Genomic DNA, 12,158 nt, shown 5'->3' with positions numbered 1-12,158 from the left:
AATCGTTGGTGTTTTATAATTTTTTATAAGGTCCTTGATATTAATGAAAATCTTACCATTCTAAACAGTGTTTGTCGCAGCAACATTAATGGTCAGATTCAAAAAAAAGATAGGGATGGAAGGAGGGACAGATACTGGTCTATCATTCATTTACATCATAGCAAAGTTAAGTGCTAGATGATAAGTGCAAACCCAACATGTCAGTCAAAAATGGCAGCTCCTGACAGTAGGGCAACACATGGTTCCTGGGGGCTGAAATTTTTAACCAGCCCACAGTAGCAGAATGAAAACCATTTGTTTCACTGCTGGCTTTAAGAGTCTGATATGAAACAAGTCAGCAAAGTCTCAAACCGGTTCATACCACGGTTGGCTCAAAAGCATGCCACTACACATAAAGAGGCAAAGCTGGTGACGTGCTGAGATTGTCTGGTGTAGGAAAGGCCAAAAAAAAGTTGAGAGAGAGATCTACTACTGGGGAAGATCTGATCTAATACTGGGATAGAGGGTGATCGGGGGAGGCGCTGGGGAGGATGGCAGGGTGGTGGAGGTGGAGGTGGAGAGGCTGCTTTTCTGATACTCAGTTTTATGCACAGTGTTGGGTCAAATTAGAAGGAGCTATCCCTACATTACGGTGTGCTAACCTGATGTGCCTAATGATAACAAAATTGGATGGACAATTTCCTGCAGCCACTTATCCTCAATGAATTACTTCAATCCAGGGAGGAAAGTTTATTTGCTTTAGTACAAAAAAAAATTCAGGAACATTAAGGCCCATTATTAGTGTTAGGTGATTTTAGATAATAATATTGGAGGGGATTCTTTAGTTCTTGATGTGAAGAGGTTTTAATGTAATGGCCAATTTAGCATGAACATTAAAAATTTCTTCCATGCTTCTTGGGGTAATTTTACTGGAAATGCGACACAAACATAATTGATACAGAAATAAGATTACAACAATGGAGGAGAAGGGTTGAAGTGTTTGTGGGTCTTTTGCTTTGAGTCTCCTCAAGTTGATGTTGTGCAGTGTCCTTAACCTCAACAGAACTTGACATGGGCTGTTATCTGAAGTCCAGTTTAAGGTACTTTAATTATTGTTGGACGGAGTGCATCGTAATCAGCCATCCATGCTGTCTTTTACTGTTCCAGGTCAATGCTTGAACTGGACATTGCTCTGATAGCTTAAGGTTGAGGCTGCAGCTGGAGCAGCTCCAGTCAGAGGCAGAGGGGTGGAGGGGAACGTTGATGCTGTCTTCTGATTATTCACTGTACCTTTGGTGGAAGATCAGCAGAAACTCAGATATCAACAGGAATTCCCCAATCTTAGCAGATCAGCTAGAAAAACAGAACAGAGGCAGTAGATCACGTGCGTCTTGAAGGAATCTCTGCTCTTAATGCCAATTTACTGGTGTGCTTGTGGCACGGTACTGATGTTTTCCTGATCAGCAATGTTTCTTGTCAATTGTTGATTACCACAGGGCTGGTGGCGGGACAGGGAGGGCTGGTGTAGAGGACATATTAAACGTAAACTGCAACTCCTGTAAAGCCTGTTTAGAAAGAGCAGGGCCCATTATCACAGAATGTAAGTCTCTCCCAACCTGCGCAGCAAGCTTGGTGTTCAATGTTGGAAGGTCTTCCAGCAAGTAGTTGTGTGTCAATCACAGGATTGCTAGTATAATTCTGAGACTGGTGTGGCTATCCACTGTCTGGCCTTAGGGGAACCAGCAACCCGCAGGAGAAAGAGAAAGGATGCAAAGTCAAAAGGGAGGAAGAAAAGTGGTATTGTGGCATCTTAGTGAAATATGCATGTTAGAATGTAACCAATGATAACATTGGGTCTGTTGTAGTGTGACCAATGGTAACAAGCTGTAAGGGTCAGCTAATCCAATAAACTATGTAGCCAATGACATGGTGGTCACTGACTCAGTATAAATAAGAACTTGTTGGAATTGTTAAAGAGCTTGGAATGGCCCAGGATGAGGCCTCAATTGTTGGAGTAATGATGTTTCTTTATTAAATCTTTCACTTTGATTTGCAAATTGGAGTAAGTTTTGTTTCATTTTATTGCCTATAACTGAAGACTCCCATCTGCTGGATGAACACTTTTCCTTAAAGTCTTTTTATTTGAACTGTTGGTTTGAATCCTCACAATTTAAATTGCAGGGCTTAAAACAGACCTTGGCACCCAGACAGAATAAAAGCAAAAAAAGGCACGCTGCTTTCCAAAGTGAAGGACTAAAGATTTGCTAGCTGTTGATTTATGGAGATGAGCTGGTAGTTGAGTTATGGAGTGAAGCCTGTACCAGTGGTGTCACAGTGACAAAACGCTTGTCAGTTTCTCACATGACAAGTGGGGTGTGAGAAAAATCTTCTTCACATAGTGAGTGGTTTGGGTCTGGAATCCTCTGCCTGGAAATGTGGTGGAGGCAGATTCAAGCGAGGCATTCAAGAGGGCGTTGGCTGATTAGTTGAATAGAAACAATGTGCAGGAGGAGTACAGGGGAATGGCATTAAGTCACAATACTTGTTCGGAGAGCCGGTGTGGACACAATGAGCCAAATGGCACCTTTCAGCGTCAGAACAATTCTGTGATTCTGAATTAATATTTCCACTTGTCAGTAAGGCTGCCTTACATCTGAAACACCTGTTTCAGATGTTCCTGCAGGATTAGAGATGATCCAGAATTCTGTTTCTCTTGGCACATATTCAATAGATCAAACATCACGTCAAATCTTAGTTACAATTGAAGACAACCTATGTTTCCCACATTATTGATTTGAATATTGAATTCTCCCGCCCCCAATAAAACACCATGAAATTATCAGGACAATGTTTGTTGCATATGTTTTCTCTTAATACAGGTTCCCTCCAACACACACAGGGAATGAGTCTTCCACCCTGCTGCCCTGATCGATTAACATAGCGGGGTGGGAAATATGAGTGGGAGGTGAAAAATGCAAATCGCTCCCAGCGTCACGCCATTCGCCATCCTCCAAGGCCATCTTTTCCAGTGCAATCTGGGCGCAACGTCAATTTCAATGATTTTGAATGTATTTCCATATTATTAGTGAGTTTGGCTTGGCCCTTTCCCCCTCCTGTATCTTAACCCCCTCCCCGTTCCCCCCAACCCTTCCTGTGTGACATCATGCCAGCATCTTTCAAGGCTGCTGTGAAAAGTCTGGGTCAAGCACAACAGTAGTGAGGGGGTGCACGGTGGCACAGTAGTTAGCACTGCTGCTTCACAGCTCTAGGGATCTGGGTTCGAGTCCCAGCTTGGGTCACTGTCTGTGTGGAGTTTACACATTCTCCTCATGTCTGCGTGGGTTTCTTCCAGGTGCTCTGGTTTCCTCCCACAGTCCAGATATATGCAGGTTAGGTTGATTGGCTATGCTAAAAATTGCCCCTTGCTGGGTGGGATGGGGGAATTGCATGGATGCTGGAGTTTGTGGGGCACCCATGCCGCTGTAGGGGTCCACAGGTCAGAGGTCACCACTGGCTCCAAGCCCCATGGTGCATGCATTGAACCTGGCTGCAGAGAAACTACTGAGAGGTGCCACATGAGGTCCACCACCAACCTCACAATTACTGATTTATTATCGTTACATGTGTTAGTGTACAGTGAAAAGTATTGTTTCTTATAGACAAAGCATACCGGTCATAGAGAAGGAAATGAGAGAGTGCCGAATGGAGTGTTACAGTCATAGCTAGGGTATAGGGAAAGATCAACTTAGTGTGAGGTACGTCCATTCAAAAATCTGATGGCAGCAGGGAAGAAGCTGTTCTTGAGTTGGTTGGTACGTGACCTCAGGCTTCTGTATCTTTTTCCCAATGGAAGAGAATATGTCCAGGGTATGTGGGGTCTTTGATTATGCTGGCTGCTTTTCCAAGGCAGCAGGAAGTGTAGATAGTGTCAATGGATGGGAGGCTGGTTTGAGTGATGGACGGGGCTTTGTTCACAACACTTTGTAGTTTCTTACCGTCTTGGACAGAGCAGGAGCCATACCAGGCTGTGATATAATCAGAAAGAATGCCTACAATGGTGCATCTGTAAAGATTGGTGAGAGTCGCAGTGGACATGTCAAATTTCCTTATTATTCTGAGAAAGTAGTGGTGGGCTTTCTTAACTATAGTGTCAGCCTGGATGGACTGGACAGGTTGTTGTTGATCTGGCCACCTAGAAGCTTGAAGCTCTCGACCATTTCTATTTCATCCCCATTGATGTAGACAGGGACATGTCCTCCATTATTGACCTGCTTCCCTGCTATCTGTCTTCTGGACGGGCATTGTGGCTGACTCCAGACCTTACATCCCAGAACCCACTAACAGGTAGCAGGTCTGGCAGCTGCTGTCCCAAGCAAAGGAACTGACCAGAAGTTAATATGGCCCCTCATGCTGCATGGACTCTACTGTGCTGCTTTGAATGGGAACCCATCTTGTGATAGTCAGGAGGCTGCCCCTCCCCTGTCTGGCTGAACTGCAACTCACGGAAGGTAATGTAGTGGCTGCACTCATGTCAATACTTCGAGGGTCTGCAATGGGGACCCCGCACGCAGACATGTATGCTTTCCCTTTCTGCCGTGGCCAGGAGGTCAACGGTAGGCAACACGATGAGGTGACACATGGCACTGGGGATGGTGACAGATTGCCAACATTCACTCATGGGACCACTAGTCATAGAAGCAGTGGAAGCCTGGGATGGGCAACTGTACTAAATGTTTCTCTCCTTCTCTGTCACCAGCAGCCCCCACCATGGGGCCAGGAAATGGCAGTGCATCCTCTTGCGGGGGAAGGAGGAGGCGGTGACCCAGGGCTCAGGTCCTTCGAGGGGATGACCGAAGGTGTGTGCTGCCGCAGGCTCTGACTGTAAGAGATGGTATGGCACCTGTGTTATGTCCTCACAGATCTTGCACCTTGAGAGACAGGAGAACAACTGCTCTAGTGGAAGTGAAGGTCACGGCGGCCCTCAACTTTATACCACAGGCTCCTTCCAGGCATATTTGGCAGCTGTTGCCCCAGGCGAACAGGGTATCCTGGTGCGCTAGGGTGGTACGTTTGTGCACAGAGAGCTGTGAGATGCCACAGAGGTCTAGGGATCCACAGATTGGGGACCACCATTGGCTCCAGGCTCATGGTGCACTAACAGACCTGCAGCCTATTACTGTTAGTGGTGCATGGGATGTAAGCTCTGGAGTTAGCCACAGTGCCTGTCCAGCAGACAGACAGCAGGGAAGCAGACTGATATTTGCGGGGTTGGTGGTGGACCTCATGTGGCAACCGGCTCCCCCCCACCCCCCCATGGGTCTCTCTGCAGCCAGAGCTATGCACCCACCACAGACCTGGAGCCAATTTTGACCCCCCCACTACCTGAGGACTTCTAGACATCTGCGGCATCTCGCAACCCTCTGTGCACAATTGCGTCTGCCAGGGCACGGATGCCCTGTTCACCCAGCCTGCCAATTACATTCATTTTTACATGGGCCAGGTCCAACAGAAAGCCTCGGCAGGAGGCTTCATCAGCATGCCCCATGGCTTCATTATCGCTGGTCCTGAAACTCCATTTCTCACAGCATTGTGGATGTACCAACATCACAAGCATTGCAATGCCTCAGGAAGATGACCGCCAATCAATTCTGGCTTTGTCAATAATGCTCACATCCCATGAGCATAACTAAGTAAGTTAAAGAACACTTCATAGAATCATAGAATCCCTAAAGTGCAGAAGGCCATTCGGCCCATCGAGTCTGACAACAATCTCACCCGTGCTCTATTCTCATAACCCCATGTTATCCCCCTGACACTAAGAGACAATCTGACCCAGTCATGTTCCCCATAACCCCAAATATTTACCCTGCTCATTCCCCTAACCTGCGCATCTTGGAACACTAAGGGGCAATTTAGTATGGCCAATCCATCAAACGTGTGTGTCTTTGGAGTGTGGGAGGAAACCAGAGCACCTGAAGCAAACCCACACAGACATGGGGCAGATGTGCCAAATGCTACAGACAGTCACCTGAGGCCGGAATTGAACCTGGCTCTCTGGCACTGAGGCAGCAGTGCAACCATTGTGCCAACCCTTATTCCATTGCCCAATACTTTTAAAAATTGTTATTAAACAACATTTCCCAAATTTTTTGTAATGCTATTGTTTTTATTGATTTACGGTTTATCTCCAGGGTTTTTCGCAAGAGTGTCCTAGATACTAATACTTAATTTCTAGAGACTTCAGAACAGTGCTGCAGAGGTTGACAATCCGACCACAGCCTTAGGTGTATAAATTTGACTAGTCCCATTTTCTTCTGCCTTTGTCCAGTTAGAAGGCTGGCGACTGTCCATCAACTGACTATCAGTACAGCAATACTAAGACACAGTGTTCCTGGTAGTAATCCAAAAACTGCCATGACATCTCTGAATAAGTCTCAGGCAACTGCAGATAGTCATTGGAAAAGTCCATTCTGGTCTCTTTATAACCTTCCTTTTCTACCAATAAGTTTTAAACTGATATTGGTATATTTGATCAAAATGTGTAACAAAATGGATTATTCCTTCAGAGGCTGACATGGCAAAAGAAATCCTTGTGTCTTTGTCTACATATATCATGTTTGCGAAACCTACCTCTCCACTCACCTGATGAAGGAGCAGCACTCCAAAAGCTCATGATTTCAAATAAACCTGTTGGACTTTAACCTGGTGTTGTGAGACTTCTTACTGTGCCCACCCTAGTCCAAGGCCGGCATTGCCACATCATGGCAAAAGTAAAGCAGAAGCTCATTGTTGTGAGGGATGCATGCTGCATTATTAAAACAGTGATGGCCACTGAATTGAAGTCAATTCACTTATGTTGTTTGCTGTTAGATTTAAGTTGAATAAGTTTGCCTTCTTTTTTGGCAGACTATTTTTGGCGGCACGGTACACAGTGGTTAGCACTGCTGCTTCACAGCTCCAGGGACCCGGGTTCGATTCCCGGTTCGGGTCACTGTCTGTGTGGAGTTTGCACGTTCTCCTTGTGTCTGCGTGGGTTTCCTCCGGGTGCTCTGGTTTCTTCTCACAGTCAAAAGATGTGCAGGTTAGGTTAACTGGCCATGCTAGAATTGCCCCTTAGTGTACTACGATGCTTAAAGGGATTAGTGGGTAAACATGTAGCGATATGGGGGTAGGGCCTGGGTGGGATTGTGGTTGGTGCAGAATCGATGGGTTGAAGGACCTCTTTCTGTACTGTATGGTTTCATGATTCATAATTTAAAATAATTTATAATAATTTAAATAATTTAAAGTAATTCACAGTTTTTTTTATGCTCCAGCTGATGTTGATTGTGCCAACTGCCTTTAGTAACAGTTCTGATCGATAAGGGAATTAAGGATTATGAGGAGCAGGAGGGTAAGTGGAACTGAGCCACTTCAGATCAGCCATGATCTTATTGAATGGCGGGGCAGGCGCGAAGGGCTAGATGGCCTACTCCTGCTCCTATTTCTTATGTTTAACAGCAGTGAGCGAATGTTCATTTGACCAATTTTAGCCAGGATTTAGGTGCAATTTTCCATGCCCAAGAAGGCTTTATACAGACACCACAAGTGCAGAATACACCCTAATGAGGTGGCCCAATATCAGAGTCAAATTCCTTGCCAGGGTAATGTGTTTGAGAGATGCTACACAATAATATATAAAGTAGCGAAGGGGTCGAGGTAAAGATGCCTTCCATAGGTTTGTTGACTGGAGAACTGGTTTATTAGTTCAGAGGTTGAGGCTAATGGGCCTACGTTTTAATGTCCTGGCCCCCTAATTTACTGGAAACTCATTGAATTCAATTTTCAGTGAGCCAGTAACACTTTTACTGGCATGGATTGCAGCCAAAGAAAATACAACAGATCTGAAGAATGGGAGAAAAGCAGCTGAGATCTCTCTTTTTGCTTGAAATAAGAGGCACAAAAATAATGCAACATACCCATAAGTAGCCTTTGTGAGTAAATAATAAGGAAGGAGGAGAAAATTGGGAGAAAGAGAAAAGTTAGCACAGTAAACTTTCCTATTCTGTAAGTCTATTTTATTAGTATTTACTATTACAGCAGCAATATCACCACTGACAGCTCAGTAATATTAGGGCATTTTTCAGGCTCAGTTGTGGAGCCTGCCATTGATGGCTAACCAGGGAACACAGAATTTCCTGCTGCTCTTGGTCATTTCAATTGTCAACCTGGGCTCCCAAGGAGTTAGAATTAGGATAATGTCAATAGATTTGGTGCAGAAACTTGAGTGTAACTTCATCTTTGGCCAAACTAGCACAGTTTCCAGCACACATTTTATCAATTGAGTTGAAAGGCTTTGGGGCCTACTTCAGAGACAAAAGCCTAGCATTTCCAGGAAGGCCACAATTGGCAAAATCTGTGCTGGAAACTGCACCAGTTTGGCCAAAGGTGAAGTTACACTCAAGTTGCCTGCATGAAATCTATTGACATTAGCCCGAAGGTAGAGTCTCCTCAGAATCAGTGGGAGATACAGAGGTGGTAATGTCACACGACTAGTAATCCAGAGGCCCAGACCAATGCTTTGGGACCAAATCCCACAGCAGCTGGTGGAATTTAATTTTAATAAATACATCTGGAATTAAAAGCTACTCAGTAATAGTGACAATGACAACTATCATTGTTGTAAAAATCCACCTAGTTCACTAACCCCTTTTAGGGAAGTAAGTTGGTCGTCCTTACTCGGTGTGACCAACATGTGACTCCAGACCCAAAGCAATGTGGTTGACTCTTAACTACCCTCTGAAATGCCCTCACAAGCCAATGAGTTCAAGGACAATTAGAGATGGGCAACAAATGCTGGCCTTGTCAATGACAGCCACATCCCATTAAAGAATGAGTGTGATTGGTTGATTAGTGAGTGAATTCTACTGGAGCGGGATTACCTAGAAGTAAGCCATCTTCAGCTGGTTGGTTTTATGCTCTTGTTTTAAATTATTTTAACTTCAATTTAAATCATTGCAAATTCAGTCAATCATAGCCAAGCATGGCATACCACTCTGACTTCAGCTGGATAGCTTTGATGTGTCTTTGGTACCTAAGACCAAGAATTCAATTGAAGTTAAACTGGTGTGGCCTCCTTGGCTATGACTGACTGAATTTACAACAATTTAAATTGAAATTAAAATAATTTAAAGTAAATTCACAGCGTGATTGAATGCTGATCACTGCAGTAATGCTGGAGCCATGTGTGTCTGTGCAACCAAGGCTATGAGTACAGTGTGATGAATATCCTCAAATGGGAACAGTCTGTGAGACCTCACTATGCCAACCTAGGAGCATGGCCACGTTTAGAGATAGGGACTTCTTCAGGTGAGTGGACATTTGAGTCAGTGTAAGAGATCGCAGAGACTCCTGTGCAAAAGTAGTTATGGATGCAATTCATTTGCGCTGAAAGATCTGAGAAATCTTTAGCACTGTTTCAATCATTTCTACCAAGGTTTCGCCGATCTGGGTAGAAATTATGCATAAAGTCCAGCTGATTGGTTAGGCAGGCATTCCAGTGCAGTCCTCTGGGAGTGCTGCAATGCTGGGGATTCTGTCTATCAAATGTGTGATGGAGATTAGGCGATCCCCGAGAATAGTAAGGGAATTCTGTCTGGAATCCTGGCCACTATTTATCCCTTAATTAACATCACTTAAAAAAAAATTATCTGATGACTCTCAAGTTGGGAGCTTGCTGTGCACAAATTGGCCACCATGTTTTCTACCTTAAAACAGAGACTACACAACAAAAACCTGTGGCTAATTCATTCTAAAGCATTTGGAATGCCCTGAGATCATGAAACACAATGCATAAATCCTTTGCTTTCGTAAGTGTAACGTCCCAGGAACCACCAGTTTAACCACAAATTTAGAGATTAAAGCAAAAAGCCTTTCCTCCTCCTCTCTCACACCTTTCTCATAATAGTTCTTATTATGTAATGATATAGAGGTAAAAGGAATTGAGTCCAGGTCTGCAAACAAGTGTTGGAACCTTTAGTTTATGATGTTACCTGAAACCATTGAATACATTAAGAACCTTGTAATTCCTTTGCAAGGAGCTGGTCTTTATTTAACTGCACTTTCCATGGCCACCAAGTGCTACCTCTTGTTCCAGCCGTCAGATATACATGTTAACAACCATCTCTGGCTGTCAAGATGGTCACAGCATTGATGGTATGACAGGAGTGTTGGTGTGAAGTGTTTGACTTCATGCCAATGTTAAGTTCCTGTCAGACTACTGCACTTGCGGTTTGGTCTGCCTCCAGAGGAGAGTGCAGCGGAACCCCCTAGAAGAAAGCATCACTTCAGAATCCAGTTGACTTGATCTTTATACTTCTTGGACTTGTGGCTAAGGAAAATCACATTGAAGTAACTTTACAACCATAAGCCAACCACACCCTTAGACTAACGGTGGGGGAGGGAGAATAGTCGTCTGAAACCAGAGTCAATTTATTTAATTTTAGGAGTAGAATTTCAGAACATTAATTCAACAATGGTAAAGAAACAAAACACCTTATGTCCAAACCAAGATGACATGTAACTTGGCAAGAATTGATAAATTGCCAGGATAGTTTCACACCTACGTGTGAAATTTTGAGTTGCATAATTTGCCATGCTGTATCAGAGATCAGTTAGGATCCACCATATAATGTGGGACACAGATCCCAAAAGATCCAGCTTGGGGAAAGGGTGAAAGCTCCCTTCCCTGAAGGCAATTTCATTTTTAATGATTAATCTTCATAGTTTTATTCTGACGCTAACCCACAAAAGGGAATTCTCCAGTCTTGTACACCCCACTGCTGCTGCCAACAAGAATTTGGCGCTCAGCCAAATCTCTGTTCGCTGCATTGGGACTGGAGAATCCCCGCTGTGCGTGAAGTCAGAGAACTCCAGCTACTGTGTCTCAATTCAGTGCCAAAGTGAGATTTGAATTAATTCCCCTGAAGGGTAGAGCTTAGCACAGAAGATGTGAGGAGGCTTAGACTGTGGGTGGAAAGGCAGAGCTTGGCAGGGAGGCATGAGGGACATAGGAGGTGGATGGAAGGACAGAGTTTGACATGGGAATGAGGGATGTGGGGAGTGGATGGAAAGGCAGAGTTTGACACAGGGGGGTTTGAGGGGCATGGCGGGTGGATGTAATAACAGAGTTGACACAGGGAGCGTGAGGGACATAGGGGTGGATGGGAAAGCAGAGTTTTGCACAGGGGACATGAGGGACATAAAGGATGGGTGGACGGGTGGAGCTTGGCACAGGGGGCATGAGGAGAACCTTTTGAATTTATCTTTTTAAAGGTCCCCTCAGTCAGACCAGGGTTCACAACTTCTCTAAGGGGCCATCAACCATGACTCTTTAAAAACCTGACCCATCTCCATGACAATTGTAGAGTAGGAGATACCTACATCTACAATGGAACCAGCCACGTTGAGATTGCCAGATGTGAGCTTCGGACAAGAAGCAGCTCAAAATACTTTAAGGCACTCCTGAAAAATCAGACAGCCAGGGAATAGGGTTGGGAATCCCGGAATCTGGACCCATCAGCCGTTTTTAAAAGGCTTCCAAATCAACGTGACTCAGTGAAAATCCAGACCATTCTTTTTCCTGAAACCTTTGCTTCCTTTGCCCTTGTGAGCTTAATTGTTTACCATGGGTTTGAATATGAGCCACTGAAACAACTTAATGTCCCAGCTCTTTTACCCTGAATCTCTGAGGGAAATGATCATCCTGTATTAAATTCCTGTCATTGTTCTATTGCACTGAGAAGTAACAATGGACTAATGGGATTTGCTTCTGATAGATAGGATTGCCAACTCTGGAATATATTCCTGGAGATTTTATCACATGACCTCGCAGCTCCATTACCCCAAACAGCCAAATAAACTTAATTCCCTTCTCCAAGTTTTTAAAGCTGATAAACAAATGTGCTCTCATTAAAATAAAAAAATTCTTCAGAATTCCTATGATTTGTCTCCCTGGTTGCAGCCAAGTTTGGAAAATAAATCTTTAATTCTTGGTGAGTCCAGGACATTCCAGGAGGGTTGCAAACAAAGTTTCATCAAAGGCATTTCTTTTTATATTACAGTTCCACCCACTTGGTAGTCTTTGAGCCGCAACGGGGCACAGAGAGAGGCCCTTTGGTCCACCAATTATCTGCTGAGCA

This window comes from Carcharhinus amblyrhynchos, chromosome 9 (assembly GCF_965287045.1).
Source record: "Carcharhinus amblyrhynchos chromosome 9, sCarAmb.v2.hapA, whole genome shotgun sequence".
Classification (NCBI taxonomy): domain Eukaryota; kingdom Metazoa; phylum Chordata; class Chondrichthyes; order Carcharhiniformes; family Carcharhinidae; genus Carcharhinus; species Carcharhinus amblyrhynchos.
This window is presented reverse-complemented; position numbering follows the sequence as displayed.